General features: G+C 42.2%; 1 long non-coding RNA gene across 2 annotated transcripts; it reads right to left on the reverse strand.

Moving 5' to 3' along the window:
- Positions 1-13,022: 13,022 nt before the first annotated feature.
- On the reverse strand, positions 13,023-19,329 carry LOC143676236 (uncharacterized). 2 transcript variants are annotated; one of them, XR_013171941.1, is made up of 3 exons: positions 18,953-19,329; positions 15,550-15,663; positions 13,023-13,218 (listed from the first exon to the last, which is right to left on the reverse strand). It is a non-coding gene; the product is annotated as an uncharacterized LOC143676236 (long non-coding RNA). The 2 variants fall into 2 exon arrangements; XR_013171942.1 differs by lacking the exon at positions 13,023-13,218 and adding an exon at positions 15,320-15,478.
- Positions 19,330-19,731: the final 402 nt, after the last annotated feature.

The following is a 19,731-nucleotide window of genomic DNA, read 5'->3' on the forward strand; positions in this document are numbered from 1 at the left end:
GAGCTCTTTCATAGCCCCGGGCCAAGGGTTGGCTGATGGCCATAGTCCAAAAAGTATCATGACCAAGTGTGGGGATTTTAACTCTGTTTACACATGTAATTCCTCTCTAGTAATTCCTCTGCTTGGTGTATTTATGGAAGTAATGCGATACACTAGAAAGCATTTTGGGCTTGTAGTTAGAAAATCTAGGTTCAAAGTACTGCTTTATCAATTCCAAGCTATGCAATCTTGAACAAATCACTGAGCCTCTTGAAAGCTCACCCATTTGTAAAATGAGGCCATCCAGTCCTGCTGGAGCTGTTTAAAGGCTCCAATGAAGAAATGTATGTGAGAGTTCGTTATCACCATTCTGAATGCATGCTGATATTCTTCTTTTTAACTTACTTTTTAAATTTCATTAATACCGATTATCTCAAATCAGAGCATCAGGCCTACTAACTTAACTGGTATTCTTCTTTGAAAAGAGAAGCATAAATACAAAGAAAGTAGATTTCCTGAAGATGATCCCTACACTGGACTTCAATATGGGCACTGCCCTTGACCTGAGTAAGGGACATTATTTTTTTTCAGATATTGAAAATGCTTCCTGGTCACTCCTCATGACAAATTTATCCCCATATCCATTCATTTCATAGAAATGCTTGACAATTTATGGTGTTCCAGGCACTATTCTACATAAGGAAAGCTAGATTAAAAAAATTTGAATTTCAGATAAACATAAAAATTGAAAAAAATCTGAGTATATTTGTGCCGCCAAAATTGCATGGGGCATATTTTAAAATAAAATGATTATTTGTTGTTTGTATGAAGCTTACATTTAACTGGGAATCCTATATTTTTATACGTTACACCTGGAAATCCCATCAATGTGCAGGGAATGTAGTGATTCCTGCTCTTAGGCCACATTTATTCCATGGACTGAGACAGACAGGCAGACATAGAACAAGTAAATAGAAAAACAAAGTAAGTGATAAGTATTTTGAAGACAAATAAAGCCAGGAAAGGAAGTAGTAATTGGGGGATGGGGACAGTTGGCCAATCTTATTTTAAAAGGATGGACTGGAAGACCTCTTTGGGCAGATGGCTTGGAGTGGACATCTGAGGCATAGGAGGCTCCTGGGAAGAGCCACCCAATCTGAGTGCATCAAAAGTGCAGAGACTTGGGTGGGAATGAGCTGGGGTATGTGAGGAACAGCAAAGTCATGGGACCCGAGATGACTGGGTGTGGAGTATGGTAGGAGATGAAGTGGGAGATGGGATCAGTTCAGACAGCAGGCTGTAGGCTAGAGGTAGTTTCAGTTTGGATGTGATGGGGAGCCACTGGAAGGTTTTAAGTAGGGGGAAGTGACTTCATCCACTTCGAAATAGGATTCCAGAAGCTATGTAGGGAAGGGAACGTAGAGAGACATAAGTGGAAGCAGGGTGAGTTAGGAGGTTATTATGTGAGTCCCAGTGAGAGATAATGGAGGCTTGGACTAGGTGGAGGCTATGGAAGTTGGAAGAAATGGCTGGGGTCATGATATATTTTAAAGGTGAGGCTAGCAGGACTTGCTGTTGAATTGGAAGTAGGGCCTGAGGAAATGTGAGCAAGGGAGTAAATGCTGGTGGTGTTTACTGAGATGGAGATAAGTGCATAGTAAGCTCCTGTGGAGGAAAATGGGGCATCTGGTTTGGGCATGTTATTTGTGAGATGCGCATTTATATACTCAGTTGATAACAATGGAATATGAAGATGAGAGTAGAACAGGAGGAAGTCAAAGACATAGCAAGCACTGACTTATGCATTTGACCAAAGTAAAGAGCTTGTATATTATTTCAATGTTATATCAATAAAGGATTTTTTAAAAATGGAAGTGAAGTGATTTAGCTCACATTTTAAAAGATTACTTTATTGGACAGAAAAACCTGGAGGGTGGGGAAAATGAACACTATTAGCTCACTGCTTCTCACCTGAAGAATGTCGTTTAAATTCAGATTCTCTCAGGTGGTGGCCCAGGATTTTGTATTCCTAACAAGCACACAAGTGATACCTATGCAGTTGGCTGTGGACCATGCTTTTGTGGCAAGGGGTTAGGAGGCTATTCTAATAATTTGAGTGATACATAATGATGATTTGGACCATCATGGTAGTGATGGGGATGGAAAGAAGTGGGAAGATTTGAGATATAATTTGAAGGTAGAATTGACAGGAGAATGAATGGATTATATGTGAGAGTTAAAGGGGAAGGAATGATATAGGATGACTGATTTCTGGCTGGAACAACTGGTTGGATGCTGTCTTGTACTGAGTTGTGAAAGATCTGATGGCTCAGGGTTGTTGGTGTTCTGAGAATGGAATTGAGAATCAAGAGTTCAGCTTTGGACATGTTGGGTATGAGACACCCATGTGACAGTCAAATAGTCATATCAGTAGGTAGTTGCTTATATGAGTCTGGAGTTCAGAGTAGAGCTCTAGGCTTGAGAATACATTCAGGACTTTTAAACACAGGCTGAGTATTTAAAGTCATGGGATTAAATGTGCTAACTTAGAGAAAAAGTTTATATAGAGAAAAGAAAATGCTCAGCAATGAGCCTATTGTGGTGCTGATATGTATAACATATCCAGGAAAACTGGGTGAACTGATGAGGGCTCAAAATCTTGAAAGCCCACCAAGGGCAGGCAGGTCAGGTAAATAAGAGAAGTAAGGGCTGTAAGATGAATGGGAATCGTTAGAAGCACAGATCTCAGAAGGTGTATTGTTCACCTAAAAGGGCAGCTGACATCTCATACCTCCCGCTGATTAGGGTCAAGTACTAGGGCCAAATCTTCCAAATTTTCAAAAGAAACCAGTGGTCACAACCAAGCCAATGTTTCTAAATATTGTGCTGGCCAAGCAAAACGTCAGTAAATGGACAAAGCTTATGAGCTCCCAGTTTGTAGCCTCTGACTTTGACCCTTGAAAGTATCAGATTTAATGTTAACTGTTTTGATAATTAGTGGGGGAGGAGGGTGGCCTGGAAGGTCTATGACATGGAAGAATTTATCAATATCCTGAGATAGATTTGTATCATAGTCACTGGTTTGAGGAGTTAGTTAGGGGCTCTAGCTAACCATGGAGCCCCCAGATTTCAGCAGGACTATGTAGTTCACTACTTTCCTTGTTTGCTAGCTGCTAGAATGCAACATACCAGAAATGGAGCAGCTTTTAAAAAGGGAGAATTTATTATGTTGTAAGTTTACAGTTCTGTGGCTGTGAAAATGTTCCAATTAGAGAAAGTCTATAAAAATGTACAAATTAAGGCACCATCAAGAGGTTACCTTCACTCAAGTAAGGCCAGTGAAGTTCAGGGTTTCTCTCAAGCAAAAAGACGAATATGGTGATGTCTGCTAGCTTTCTCTCCAGTCTTTTTGTTTCATGAAGCTCCCCCAGGGGCATTTCCCTTCTTCATCTCCAAAGGTCTGGGCTACTGTGGTTCTCATGGCTCTCTCCAAAATGTTTCCTCCTTTAAAGGATTCCAGTAAACTAATCAAGACCCACCTGGAATAGGCGGAGTCACATCTCCTTCTAATCCAAGGTTAATACCCAGAATTGGCTGAGCCACATCTCTGTGGAGATAACCTCATCAAGCTTCCAACCTGTAGAACTGAGTAGGGATTAAAAGAGTTCGTTCCTCCCACAAGATCGGATCAAGATTAAACATGGCTTTTCTAGGACACACAATCCTTTCAAACCAGCACATATACTGATTATGAAGTGTCATTCTTTGGAACCAGAAAAAGCAAACTCAGTGTTTCTTTGAAGAATGTCCATTTATTGTGGCCTACGGTTTTAGTTCAGGTTGTAAAGGGGTGGATGTTTGGTTGTGTATGGGAAATACGTGGCTCTAGTCGGAAATGTGATTCAGGAAAAAGCAGGTCAGATAAAATTTCCATAGTCACAAATTTGGAAGCTTGGGAAGGTTTCTGGATGCTTCCCTGAAGAAGAATTGGGAAAACTGCTGAATATGGTTGGGAGATAAAGTGTGGTCTCATGGTACACCAGGACCAATTCAGGGTCCAGGCAAGGATCTATTTACTTCCTAATGACATTGCAGATCTCTTCTGGTCTGGTTGCTCAGGTGAAAAGAATGGCACTCCAGAACCAGGAGCCTTTCATTTGTAATGGAATGTGTGGTTCTGCTCATGTGCATGTAGACCCTTACTCCTTGAAGTCATGGTAGTCTTCGGACACAATCAGGATGCAGGCAATAATCCCAGCTGTTTTTTACTTAAGGGACCCCAACCAGTGTTTTTATAGGGAGCTTAAGACTTTCTTTGTCCCTTCCCCAAGTACTCCTAGTATATCACATACCAGTTCCCAGATACTTCCTCTAGTTGGCATCAACTTTCCTCACCATGGTGACCCCACCTGGTGGCACCATGGCCAGCACCACTGCCTAAAAGAGAGCAGGAATGACCATGGCACTGGCAAGAAGAGGCCATTGCTAATCACCGCTGCTGTCCCTTCACATGGAAAAGTTATTTTCTCAGCCTTGCTCTCCCCATCTAGACAGAAACAATAACAGATTTCACAGAAACAAAAGCGCCCAGTGCAATGCATCACATTCAGTAGGTGCTCAATCATTTTGCCTCTTCCCATTGAACCTTCTCCTTTTTTTTTTTTTTTTTTCAAATTTCAACCAAATCTCAAAATCTTGGAATCCAAATTGTGCAGCTTCCAAATCCTCAGGAGGCCAAGAGGAGGGTAGAAGAGGGTGACCCTGGAATCCCAACCCAATACCCCAGGATCTTCAGGATGGAATGCACATTCGGCTCTTTTCCCCGGAAACCCTGACCATTGCTACACTTAATAAATCAATTAACAAGCATGGCCCATTTATTCTACAAGCTTTTCCTTGCTTACCATATGCTCAGACTAAAACATGATCTCAGCCCTTGAGGGGCTGGCCATCCAATGGGGAAGGTCAGACTTGTAAACAAAAAGTGCCATAAAGCATTACAAATATGTATTGGGTGGCAGATATTGGAGCCAGCTCACCCTCACATCTGGAAAAAATATGGATTGCAACATTTTCTGAGCAACGCCTTCCCCCAAAGAAACCCTGTGAAAGTACTTAGCTGCATGGTGGGGTCCCCGTTGCCCTCAGCCCTGCTAAGGACTGTCTGTTACAGCCTGGTTGGCTACTCTCACTTGGTAACAACAAGGCTGGAGATTCTGCAGATAATTAGACCCAGTCTCACCATGTGTCACAGAGTGGTATCATCCCCTGTGAATTTGGTTATATCAGGGGCCAGAGAAGAATATACCAGGCAGTGTCAAAGAGGGGAGAAGCCAATCCCATGCAGAAAGGGTTGGGGGCTACAGCTTAAGACTGGGGACTGGGTTCTATTTGGTGAACGGAACCTACAATTTCCCTCCTGATGGGTCCTGAGGGAAACGCTGCTCTCCTGGCTGACAGGGCTGGGAATGAATGGCCTGCACACTCCTGTTTTCACACAGTACATCAGGTCTAAGTGAAAGGTTTGTGCTGCTGCCAAGAGCAGAAAATGATGGCTCCATGTCACTTTCGGAGGAGAAGATGCTTTAAAGCAGACCCCGGCTCCCAGAGGGCTTTCGGATGAGGCTGAAATCTTCACACAGGGGCCTCCAGGACATCTGGTCTGTGAGGCCCACCCAGTGCCGCCCCTTCCAAGCAACTCTCAAGGCTGGGGAATGCTTTGCATGCTTCAGACATCTGGGATCTTACTCAGCTCCTGGCCTTCCTACCTCGTAAGAAAGAGAGATGTGGTCTGTAAATGAAGATTCAATAAAAGTAAAAGCTGGCCATTTATCCGAGATAGCCTAGCAGGGGCTACATTTTCATTGGAGGTTGTCATTGACCATTGTTTAGCCTGGCCATTAAGCAGGTTGACCTGACTCATGCCATGGGGCAGCAGACAAAAAGGGCAAAGGCTCAGCATCCCCCTCTGGATTATCAAGAGCCTGCATCTGGGACCCCTTTGCTTTGCCAAGTTTAAACTCTACTCCAGACCTGTTGCTAGTTGTCTTGGATCTGACTCCCTCGATTCGACATCCTATGATCCACACTTACTCTATACATGTTACTTACCACTCTGCCCCTCTGGAGCAGATTATGCTTTCCTCCTCAGATGCACTTCACACCCAGGTCTCTTTTACTTCTTGGCTGCCCTCCTTTCCAGTCCCTGCCAGAACTAATTTCCTTTCCTGAGAGTCCCGAGAGTATCCTGTTCTTTCATTCTTTTCCTTATTATCTGTTCAGCTAGTTAAGGCTGCCCCATTCCTTCAGATATTTTCCTTCCTCCTTCTTGATTTACTTTACATGTATTTCCCCACATCTAGAGCAGAAGTCCCCAAATTGGATCATTAAAGGGCCTGGATATGAAGTAGGCATACATGTGGGAGTGGTGGGGACTAAAGCAAAGTAGAGGGCACATGTCCTTACTCAGCTCCAGAAATTGTTGCCCAACATAGAAGTATGGATTTTTATGTAAGCATTCCATTAAAATATTCTAATTAAATTAATATTTATGCATATTTAATCCAACAGTTAAAGAAAATTCTAAAAGTATTAACAGTTGATAATAAAAATGCAGAATGTGCCTGCCCACTTTCCCCATCTACAGTAATTTTTTTAACTGTTTCTTCTGATACTGATACTATTTCTTTTTATTTAATGCAATTTTATTGATATATATTCACATACCATATAATCACCCGAAGTGTACAATCGATGATTCACAGTATCATCATATAGCTGTAGATTCATCATCACAATTGGTTTCTGAGCATTTGTTACTCCAAAATATAAAAATATGAATAAAATAAAAAATAAAAGTAAAAAAGAGCACCCAAAACATCCCATTGCCCATGTGCTAGTTTGAAAGTATTATGTGCCCCAGAAAAGCTGTGTTTTAATTCATGTGGAGGCAGCTGCTTCTCTTAATCCTGATTCAATACCATAGTTGGAAACTTTTGATTAGGTTATCTCCATGGAGATGTGACACACCCAATTGTGGGTATGACCTTTTGATTAGACGGAGATGTGACTCCATCCATTCCAGGAGGGTCTTGATTAGTTTACTGGAATCCTTTAAAAGAGGAATGATTTTGGAGAGAGTCAGAAACAACAGAAGCCTCAGAGCTTACAGAGAGGGATCTGGATGTTCAGAGACTCTTGGAGCTCAGCAAACATTGCTATGTGCCTTCCCATAAGATGTCAAGCAAGCCAGAATCTGGAGAGAGCCAAGAGAAGCCAAAAGACGAAAGCCAGCCCAAGAGAAGCAAAGTGAGGAACTTCCACAGGAGCAGAGGCTGAAAAAAATGGAGCTCAGGAGCAAGGGGCCAGCAGATGCCAGCCATGAAACTTCCCAGCTGACAGAGGTATTCCTGATCCTTCAGCCTTTCTTAAATTAAGGTTTCTTTTTGTGGATGCCTTAGTTTGGACATTTTTATAGGCTTAAAACTGTAAACTTGTAACTTATTAAATTCCCCCTTTTAGAAGCTGTTCCAGTTCTGGTATATCACAATCAGGCAGCTTGTAAACTAACACACCCCCATACCCCTATTATTTATTTATTTTTGTCTTTATTTTCTTACTCATCTGTCCATACCCTTTATAAAGAAAGTGTCAGTCACAATCACATGGCCACACCATAAAAGCTATATAGTTATACAATCATTTTCAGGAATCAAGACTATTGGATTACAGTACCAGGTATTTCCCTCTAGCTACTCGAATACACCAAAAACTGAGAAGGGATATCTATATATTGTATAAGGATAACCTCTAGAATGAACTCTTGGCTCTATCTGAAATCTCTCAGCTACTGAAACTTTATTTTGTTTCATTTCTCTCCCTACTTTTTGGCATGAAAGCTTTCTCAATTCCCCAATGCCAGGGTCAGGCTCATCCCTGGGAGTTCTCTCCCATGTTGCCAAGGAGATTTACACACCTGGGAGTCATGTTCCACAAAAAGGGAACAGCAGTGAGTTCACTTGCAGAGTTGACTTAGAGACAGAGGCCATATCCGACCAACAAAAAAGGTTCTCTGGGGGTGAGGCTTAGGCATAATCATAAGTAGGATTAGCTCCTCCTTTACAGGAATAAGTTTCATAAAGGCAAACCCCAAGATTGAGGGCCTGCCCTATCAAATTGGCAGTCCCCAATGCTTGCAAAAATATCAAGTCTTCCCCAGATGGGGAATTTTAATATTTCCAATTTTTTTCCGTAGTCCCTCAAGGGGACTTTGCAAATACTTTTTTATCTTCTGCCCAACTTACTCTGGGATGTATAGGGTTATCAAACTAACCTATATAGACCAACAATATCTTACACCCTATTCAAGGTTCCATGTAGTTATGGTGTTCAAATAAGCTGACCACACAGGTCAAATTGGATAGTGTGCTACCAAAAATATAAATTTTGCACCAAATAAACGTCTCTTTCTTTGGTCTCACACAGAAGTTGAAATTTTAAAATACAGTCAATATCATCCTGTACTCTGTATTCTGATTTACCTTAGTCCTACCCAGATCAGCTTCATTCATATCTCTAATTGAAGTCTGATCTCTTTTTCAGTGTTTTTAATAGCTGCCCTCTTGAGTTATTTCATATTTTGTTTTTGTGTAGTACATATACACTCCAGTAACTTTCCCAGAAAGGATGCATGAGGAGAATTTTTTTTGTCCTAACTTGTTTGAAAATGTCTTTATTCTATGCATACACTTGATTATTTTGACTAGGTCTAGAATTTTTGGTTGAAAACTCAGGATAATTTTCCTCAGAATATTGAAGACATTGTCCCACTGTCCTATAATTTCCAATGTTGTCTTTGAGAATGGTAGCACTTTCTAATTCCTACTCCCTTTTGTGTGACCTGTTTTTTTTCTCCCTAGAGACTTTTGGTGTTTTGTTTTTACCCATGTTGATCTGAAATTTCATATTTATGAGCCTTGGCTCTCTTTGCATTCATTGCATTAGATGCCTGATGAGACTTTTCAGTTTAGGCACTAATTCCCTTCAATTCTGGGGTATTATCTTCAATTGTTGGATAATTTCCTTTCTTGTGGTTTACTTGTCCTCTTTTTCAATAATTTCTTTCATTTGAATTTTGGACCTTATGGTAGTTAGATTCAGTTGTCGACTTGGCCAGGTGGAGGCACCAAGTTCTGTTGCTGTGGACATGAGCCAATGGTACGTGAACCTCATCTGTTATTGATTACATCTGCAGTCGGCTAGGAGGCATGCCTGCTGCAATGAATGATGTTTTATTTAATTGGCTGTTGCTTAAATGAGAGAGCTCAACGTAGCACAGCCCAAGCAACTTGGCATACCTCATCTCAGCGTTCACAGCTCAGCCCAGGCCTTTGGAGATGCAGAAAAAGGAATCACCCTGGGGAAAGTTGTTGAAACCCAGAGGCCTGGAGAGAAGGCCAGCAGAGATCACCCTGTGCTTTCCCACATAAGAAAGAACCTCAGATGAAAGTTAGCTGCCTTTCCTCTGAAGAACTAATGAAATAAATCCCCCTTTATTAAAAGCCAATCTGTCTCTGGTGTGTTGCATGCTGGCAACTAGCAAACTAGAACAGACCTATTGGACTAACTCAAACTTTTAAACTTTCCTGTTTTCTCATGATCTATTTGTCTATTTCTGTTCAATTCCCTGATATCTTGGTGATTTTGCACTTTTTTAGCTTGGTTAACCTGGGACTACATTTAACAGAACCCCCTTCCATGAGTAGTTCCACAGTGATGATTTTGTACCATGTTGAATTGACTATACTGGGATTATGTCTTCTCCAAATCACCTTCTCTGTATGTTTTTGAGTTATAGCTGGCCAAAAGAGAAATTTATGTTAAGCTTTGGGAGATGGACTTGAAATAGCAGATATTACATGCTGGAGCTCATCATGGTAAGGTGGTCACAGACTAACTCAGATGTTCCAGCAGGTCCTTCATTCCTAATCCACCTACTCTCTGTGTCCAGCTCTTCTTCCATGGATAGCAGTGACTTCAAGCCCCACTACCACTTATTTGGCTACAAACTCATTGAAAGTATGAGGTATGAAAGAAGTAGGAGGTATGAAAAGGAAACAACCTTCCATGGACTTCTACACCCATAACATTTCATAGTGTTACTCCAGCAGCACGAGTTTCCAGCATCACTTGTGTTTCAGAAGATCTGCTTACGAACTCTTCCTGGATCCTCTAACTCCCCTTTAGAACCTTTTCTTCTCCAATTCCTCCCATAATTATATAATACCTAAATTCCTTTAAAAAATGTCTTATTCCATAACATTCATAGTGGTTCTCCTCTGTGTGAGCCATGACCGATAGAATCCTTCATGAAGTTTTTATTTTGGTTATTCTAATTTTGATTTTGAGGTCTACTTTCTCATTCTCTGGTTGTTCCCTTGCCATTGCTGTCATTTCTATTAGCAGTGTCCTATTCTTGTTTCATATCTTCTCTTATTCCTCTAAGTTACTGATTTATATTTTTAAAAGCTTTCTTCTGAACCCTGAATTTTCTCTACTTCTTCCGATTCCCTTTCTTCAATCTGTCTTGATATCTGTCTTTTCTATTGATGATTTTTCTCAAATTACTAGTGATCCTTAATCGTCTATGCATTTTTAGGATTAGGGCACTAAAAATTAGTTGGAAGCTCTATGTATCAATAGGACTTGTTAAATGGTGGGCTTCTCTGTCAGGCAGAAAATGTAGCCAACATTTTCTTTGGGAGAACCTTAATGTCAGTCTTTCTATCTTTTTCATGGGACCATTTAATTTAGTTCAAGATCAGCCCTCCAATCTCCTGCCTTGTATTTATAAGCCAAGCTATTGGCATTCTGCAAACAGGGTATACTCATCAGTAGACAAATTCTCACTCAATTTCCTTGTTTCATGCCCATGTTCCATTGTCCCTAATACAGAACTGTGCTTGTGTCATGGAGATTCTCAGATTCAATTCACCCAAAGAGGAAGCCATTGCTACCTACCACAGGGCTTGAGGAGAGGGGCTATTGCCAGGGTGCTCAGAGTGTTTGGAGGGCAGAAGCTCTAACTAGTTTATGTGCAATTATCCAACCAATTACCCTATTTTCACCCTTTCACCTAGTGTCTTCTTTATGAGATTTCTTGTTCCACAATCCCTGAGCCTTTGCATGGGGTATTCAGAGCAAATTGGACCCACTTTTAAAAATTGGGCCCACATTTTAACCACTTTAATGTGTACAATTTAGTGGGCTTTTATGGCATATTCACACATTGTGCAACCATCACCATTATCTAGTTTGAAAACTTTTTTATCGCTACTATATGGAAACCCCATTTGTAGTCATTTCCCATCATCCTCTCCTTGCAACCTCAGTAAACCACTTATCTGCTTTCCATCTTGATGAATTTGCCTTATTCTGGATATTTCATATAAATGGAACCATACAATATATGGCCTTTTGTGTCTCGCTTCTTTCACTTAGCATGTTTTGAAGATTCATCCATGTTGTAGTATCTATCAGTACTTCATTCTTTCATATGGCTGAATAATAGTCCACTGTATGGTTACAACACATTTTATTTATCCATCCGTTGATGGACATTTGGTTGTTTTCACCTTTTGGCTATTATGAATAATATTGCTATGAACATTATTGTACAAATTTTTGTTTAAACATATGTTTTCAATTATTTGGGGTATATACATGAACTTGAATTGCTGAGTCATATGATAGTTCTATGTTTAGCTTACTGAGGAAGGTTCAAAATGTTCTGTGGATACCCAAGAAGCTCTTCCTTTACTAGGCTAAGTCAGTTATCATTCTTCTGTCTGCCTCTAAAAGTTTGTTGAAATCTTTATTGTGCTGTTATCTCCTTTCTAGCTTTGTCGTTCTTGTTGTGTTCTAATACCTTTTTATTTTTTGCATGGGTAGGCTCCAAAAATTGAACCCAGGTCTCCGGAATGGCAGAAGAGAATTCTGCCACTGAACCATTGTTGTACCACCCTCTAATACCTTTTAATTTTCTTTCATGGTTATTTTTACATGTTTAATAAAAAATATCCTTGTTAATAATAGGGTGGTATATGGGAATCCTGTATTTTATGCATGATTATTTCATAAACCCACAATTTCTTTATTAAGAAAAAAAGAGAAAACAGAACAAAACAAAATGCTTGTCAAATAAAGCACAAGTTAGGGTCCTATCTGGCCTGTGGGCACTTCGATCTCTGTTAAGGCTGACTGTGGAGACAAAAACAGAGACAGGCTGTGTTAGTTTCCTACCTGTGAAAACAAATACCACACAATGGGTTGGCTTAACAACAGGAATTTACTGGCTCATGGCTCAGAGGCTAGGAGGCTTGCTTCCTTCCTGGGTTGGTATCTTCTGGTTGGCCAGCAATCTCTGGGGTTCCCTGGCTTTCCCACAACGTGGCAGTGCACATGGTAGCGTCTTCTCCTTTCTGTATAGGTTTCTGTTGACTTCCAACTTCTGATTTCTCCCTGTGGTTTCTCCTTTTGCGTCCATTTCCTTTGTTTATAAGATCTCAGCCATGTTGGATGACAGACTACTCTCATTCATTCTGACCACACCTTAGCTAATAACACCTTCAAAGATTCTGTTGACAAATGAATTCACACCCACGAGACCAGGGGTTGGGACCTGCACATGCCTTTAGTGGAGAACATGATTCAATCCCCAACACAGGGGCATAAACTTGCATCACAGTGAAAGCTGATGCTGCTAAATAGAGCTGAGAAAAAAACTGGGAGGAGAGGGACAGATGTGCTACTCTGAAGAGGAGCAAGGAATAGAGTGGCTCCCCACCAGCACCTGAACCAGCAGACCTAGGACCGAACCTGCTGGAGTAAACAAAGGAGTTACAAGTCCAGGTTCTTGCATGGGCCTCTTGGCAGGAGGGTTCATCAGGCTGTATTAGTTACCTATTTCTGCATTACAAATTACCACAAACTTAGTAGCTCACGACAACAAACATTTATTATCTCCCAGAGTCCTGTGGGTCAGGCATTCGGAAGCAGTTTAGCTGAGTGGCTCTGGCTCGTGTCCACATATGAAGCTGCAGACCAGATGTTGTCCAGGGCTGCAGGACTCACTTCTAAGCTCGGTTAGGTGGCAGCTGGCACAGGCAAGCAACGCCTCTTTGGCTATTGGATGGTGGCCTCCAGTCCTCATCAGGCAAGCCTCCTCTCGTGAGCTGGGACCTGATTTTCCCAGAGTGAGGGATCCAAGAGAGCAAGCAGAGAGGCACGGGTCTTTTATATATATATATATATATATATATATATATATATATATGCTGTATGGCAGGGACACGTTTCATTCTTTTTCCATGTGAGTATCCCGTTATTACAGCACCATTTGTTGAATTTTCTTTTTGCTGTTTGTTGGTTTGTGTTGGTTTCTTTTGAGAAGTGCATGGGCTGGGAATCAAACCCGGGTCTCCAACATGACAGGCGAGAATTCTACCACTGAACTACCCTTGCACCCCCAAGATTATCTTATGTAATCCTTACACGTACCCCTTCACAACTCTCTGGGAGAAGTAGGTATTGTCCTCATTTATAAAGTTCATTTATTCATTCAACAAATATTTATCAAGTGCATATGATATTTCCAGATATGTGCTGGGTTCTGGGGTACATACAGTATTGAGTAAGACATGGTATCTGACATCATTGAACTCACATTTGCACGGGGCTTATATTCTTGTGGGGGGACCTGGAGGGAAGTTGGGCCATCAGCTCACAAGCTGATAAGCCACACTCTCATTGAAAGAGGAGTAAATGGGGCAAGAACTGAGGGGAAAGGGGCAAAGGTTTCCTCCTGGCTGCCCAGCATTGTTCCCTGCCTAGGAGAGAAGGCAGGATAGTAGAAGAATTTTCAGTGAAGGAAGAGGCCATGCATTTGTCTGAGAGCCCCTGGATTGAGGCTCTGGGAAGCAGGGGGACAATAGCTGCTACTCCACTGCTTTTGGTCCAAGGCAAAGATACCTCATATCATCCATGCAGACAGCTGTCCCCTTCTTCCCCCACAAGACTGAAACTGGCCTTTTTCCTGTCAATGCAGTCTAACAACTGCATGACTTGTGACCTGGGGTCTCAGACAGAAAGCCAACGTAGGGCCAAACGCTAACATGCACAGATGGTCAGAGAGAAGCTTACGGCAGATTTGGAATCCAAACTTGGATTGTATTGGGGGTTCAGAGCAGGGGGCTCAGGGTTGAAAGGAACGTTTTTGAAAGCCAGAGATATAGAAGGAGGAAGACTTGAGTTTCCAGATGGGGCGGGCTGATCTTGGAGCCGCCAGAGCCTGGGTGGCTGTTGGGAGCTTTTCTGCTCTGTTGCGGTTGTAATTACAGCATCTGAAAGCTTGCGTGACATTGCTAATTTTAGAGAAAATGGGACACTGATATCTGTAAGAACACTCAGGCTCAGGTTTCTGATTAGCGCTTCCACGTATCACAGAATCAAACCCAGAAATAGCGTAGGCATGAGGAAATATTATTATTAGAAGAATGTTCTTAACGATGGAAATGAAAAATGTAAATGCCAACTCGTTAAGGGGTTTAAAGAGATTAATTGGAATAATAAAACAACTGGAAGTCAAATTGGTTATGGAACCGTGCTTTGAAATGATGAATTCTATTTGAAGTCTGTTTTCCTTTGGCACATTCTTTCTGGTGAAAATGTAAAAATAAATTAGTAAAACATAGCTCTGTAAGTAAGCTAATCAAGCCCGTGAAGGACTGTGTAACATGGGATATGCTGACCAAGTCATTTTCATTTGTTGGAAGAAAATAAATTCTAAAAAGAAAGAAATCTGTAATAGGAAGAACATAGGTTAAATATGCAGGCAAACTCGTGGTAGAAAGCATTGGGGAGTGGGAATCAAAGAGCATCTAGGAGAACACGTCTATAGAGGAACTGAAGAAGCTGCCCTTGATAACAGGAAAAGTGGGATGACTAAAAGCACACCTAGAAAGAGTTTAACAGGAATAGTGCTGAAACAAAAAAGAAAGAAAGAAAGAAATGGTGGCATTAGAAACAAGACATGAGTGATGTTAAGGACTGGAGCGAAAAATGCAATTTTTCAAACGAATTGACTAAGTATGGAGAGTCCTTGTCACAGAAAGGGCTGATGGTCATGATTATTCTCAAGGATAATGACCTGGAAGCAAATTTGGCCCCAAATGTGTTAGAATCGCACAGACGCAGGGTGAAATCTTATCAAGTTGTCTGATGTTGCATTTCTGTAGTATAGTTTGTAATTTTACCTTTCAGGGGAGCTGGGAAGGATATGAACTCTGAAGCCAGTCTCTAGACCTGTTTGGGCCGACTTTACGTCTCATGCCCCCAAGTGTTAACTCTCAGGAGTGTGATGATTAAAAGAGGCCATGCATGTATAGCATCTCGGCATGTATTACACAGGGAACAACTGCTTGTGCCTCTTCTTTCTCTTTTCCTGAAGGCAAAAAACACTTGAAGGCATGGTGCTACCACCTCTGCCATCCCAACCACCACTTCAGGACTCACCTGCAAGGTGTAAGCTGTCAGCATGGCTTTGAAACTTTAGAATATCTTTTACTGCACTCTCATGGTCTCAGGAAAAAGTTATGCGGAATCCTGCCAGGTGTTTTGAATTCTGTGCTGAAATCACGAAAAGGAAATTATTAGAGCAATTAGTGAAAGCAAAGTTATACATTGAATCTCAGTGATTCTTCCACAAATTAATCAAAATTGCTCATCAGGTCACTAGTAATAATTTATAAAATATGTACAGACAGCCTGGCTCCAGCCCTTCTTAGCTGCGTGACCTTGGGAGAGTCACTTACCTTCTCTAACCTGCTGTTTTCTCAGCTCTGAAATGAGGGTAGTGAGTATCCACCACGTATAGTTGCTGTGAGGATGGAATGAGAGGATGCATATAAAAGGACTTAGTAGAATGTCTGGCTCAGAAGTGGGCACTCGATAGACATTAGATAAAAATTAAATAATCATACAAGCAGACAAACAAAATCTTTGGACCTCTTCAAGTGCAAAGGGTAAACAAACAGCTCGTGCCTGAAACTCCCAGCGCTTGATGACTGTTGGCTCTTAGCCCTGGCCGTATAATTAATCACAGTACAGTGAACTCTCGATTATCTGCACTAGTGAAGGGCAGAAGCGTGGGTTCTACAAAACAAGGGGTAATCTAAAAGTCATTTATATCTTTGGCTTTGGCACGAAGTCAGAGAAAGCCACGCGCATGCGCCCACACGCACATCTCTCATTTTCTGTCCCGGCAAAGTCTTCTCAACAGCGCCCTCTATCGGCAGGCGAGCCTTTCTGGGGCTGGGGGTGGGCAAAGGAACCGCCTGGCACTTAACAAAGGAGATAAAGGATTTATCTTCTTAACATTTTAATCTACAATATTTACCAAACATAATTGTTATTATTATTAGTAGTAATAGTCTACTTGCAAATTTTTAACTGTTGACTGGGGTAATGAATCAAAATACGGGGGGGATTGGTTGTTTTCATTCACAACTGCTTGATAATGGACCCTGTACTTGTCTGCCGCTCCACACCACCAGTCCACAATATAATTTTGAGCTGATTGAAGATGGCACAGGATTCATTTTTATGGTCCCCTGAAGCATTTAACAAAATATAGTGCCCGGCACATAGTAGGAGGTCAGAATGCACTGAAAGTGTGAATGAATGCATGATAGGAAAATTTCTGTTTGGAGTGAGTGTTGCATTTAGAGGAGAGAGCCTCTCTGCCAGGCCAGGAGGTTTCAGGACATACTTGAGCAGCTCCGCTTAATCTAAGATGATTTTAGTTTTTGTTTTGTTTTGTTTTGTTTTTTTCCTTCTTACGCCTCCTTACCCCTTCTGGGAGGTTATTCGAGTTCTTTTGCTGAAATACTTGACAGTGTCCTTGCCGTGGGGAGGGATAAACACAAAAAAACAGTGCAGAGAAAGATGTGGTAGTAGGCACATCACATAACTTTAAGGCTATGGATTTCTGGCATCTCTCAAGCTAAATCTCCCTGTGTCATGGAAATTTCATTTAATGGACCAGCATTTGTTTAGCATCTGTTGGAGGCCACGTTGCTGAACAGTAGGGGAAACAGAGATCTGTACCTGGTATCATAATCGTTACCAGGCCTGCTTCACCTCGGAGACTCGGCTCTTTGAGGGCAAGAACAGCGTCTTGTTAATCTTTGTGTCCCCAGCACTTGGCACAGGACTCCAGTACCACACTCAGTACTTGACGGATGACAGAATGAAGAAATGAATGGATGAGTGAGAACCACGTGACCTTCTAGAGGCACTCAGCACTTGGTGGGAGAAGCAGCATGTCAATAAGTATTTGCAGAAGAATGCAAGGGGTATTGTGTCAGAGTTGCATGGAGAAAGAGCCATTATCTGTTTGTTTGCGTGGCCTGGGGAAGGTTCTCAGAAGAGGAAATGCATGGCTTGTGTGTTGGAGAAGGTTAAAATGTAAGCAGGTGAAGAAAGAAGAGAAAGGCTCTCCAAGGAGAAAGAATAGCCTCTGCAGATGCATGGTATGCTGAGTTCTATGTGGAAGAGGAGTGGGAGAAGAGGCTGGAAAATGGGCAGGAAGCTGAGAGCCTTTTTTACTCTAATTCTTACCTGTACCTGGTTGTGGGGATCAAATTTTTAAAGATTGATTTTTAAAAATATTTTCCTGAGTCTCTCCAAAGTATACGCGGGATCTCAGTTTTCCGGGGCTGCTGTACAAAGTAGCACAAAGCGGGTAGTGTCCGGCGCCGTCTCGCTCAGCTTCTGATCCCCGGCCGGCGGAGGGAACAGGAGGGAGAGAGAGACAGACGCAGACAAACCGACTCAAGTGACAGACACGGGTTCGAGACACGCTGCAGTTGTGAGCACAGACCTTTACTGGAGCTAAGCTTGCAAGCTCTGTTACAAATTCCGCGCGGGTAGAGATATCCCGCGGGGGAACAACCTCTATGCGGCCGTCAGGTACGGCTCCCTATGGGTCGTCTCCACCCACCCTGTCCGGGTAACTTCTTATATACTGTGCCCAAACCCAATAGGTTAGTGCCACGTATACAGAGGTGATTGGAAGATAGGGTTGGTGGGCGCGTGCGTCATTTGCGGAAGCAGGATGTGAGCGCCATCTTGGCTCACTCGATGGGCGGGGGGAACTCTAGAGCAGGCCGCAGCGTGTCCACTAGGCCAGACCCGGGAGGCGGCTCTCCACAGGGTAGCTTAAAACAAATCGATTGTCTCACAGTTCTGGAGGATGTTCAAATCAAGGTTTCAGCAGGGCCGTGCTCCCTCTGAGGTCTGCCGGGTTTTGGTGGTGACTTGCTGTCTACCCATGACATTCTTTGGCTTGAGGCATAACTCAGTCTCTGCTCCCCGCACATGGCCACCTTCTCTCCGTCTGTTTCTCTGTCCTTATAAGGACACCAGCCATACTGGATTGGGGTCCACCCTACTCCAATTTGGTCTCATCTTAACTAATTAACATCTTCAAAGATCCTAATTCCAAGTAGGATCACATTCATGTGACTGGGAGCTAGGACTTGAAAATATCTTTTTGCAGGGGACACAACACAATCCGTATATGCAGCTAATCTGCTCAAGGGCAGTCTTTTACGCCTTTCCTTCACTTGATAGCCCCTAGAACAGATCTGGGCACTCAGCAGGCACATAGGCAAGACAATTTGGCCGGATTCCTGTTTCTGGCCATGGGTAGGCAATGTACATCTTGTGCTGAGCTCTTTAACCACCAGTATTAAAGGGTTTTGACAAAGATTTGGCCCTTCCTCTCTGTCTTTCACTCATTCATCCATCCATCCAGATCAAGAATGGCAGTCATACAGTTTGCCTATTTTCTAATGTCCGTTCATCTGTCATTAGAGGAGACAGCAGAGTTGGGGTCTTCTAAGACATGACTTACTGGTGCTTCCTGAAAAGGTTCGGCAGCTTGATTTTCTTTATGATCCTTCTTTTAAATTGCCTTTCTTTAAAGAAATAAGGATGTCGAAGCTCATCCATTAAGATCCCACTTGCTAATGCCAGGGAGCTAAACTTTTTTATGCCACAGAAGTCACTGTCCGTGGCCTCCACCCAGGGCAGGGGGGAGGGAGAAGGTGTGAAGGAAATTGCCCCCTTCCATTTATCTGAGCCTTGCTTGGAATCTGGAGCCTTCCCTTTCTGTCAGCTGGTCATGAAGCTTTTCTTACCGCCCACCCCCAACACTAAATATTTAGAGCTGGGCAAAAAGAAGCAGGGGAGGGAGGAGGAAGGAGAGAAAAGCATGGCTCTGTACTGGAGTGTTTGCCTCCCACGAGAGGAGGGATAGAACTAGAAAAGACCCAGGCACGACATAAATATTTCCTATTATGGAGAAACTAAAGTCACAATGGGAGCTGTCATGCTTGTGATATGAGAGATGGACAATATTTCGGCGCGGCTGCCATGCTGGCACCTGAATGGAGTTTATATTTTGTTTATGGAGCCGAATCCGAAGCCTTTTATTTTTTTGGCCCAGCCTGTGTAATTCTTCTTCATGGAGCTCGGAATGGCTGCAGAGCAGCTCAATATTCCATTTATTTTATTTATAAAAGAAATTCAAAGGCTGAAAAGATGAAGTAATTGACTTACCGGGATGACAGTTAAACCCACTAAATTTAATCTTATCCTCTCAAGTACAACATATCGCGCTTACAAATTATC

This window comes from Tamandua tetradactyla, chromosome 3, assembly GCF_023851605.1.
Source record: "Tamandua tetradactyla isolate mTamTet1 chromosome 3, mTamTet1.pri, whole genome shotgun sequence".
NCBI lineage: Eukaryota > Metazoa > Chordata > Mammalia > Pilosa > Myrmecophagidae > Tamandua > Tamandua tetradactyla.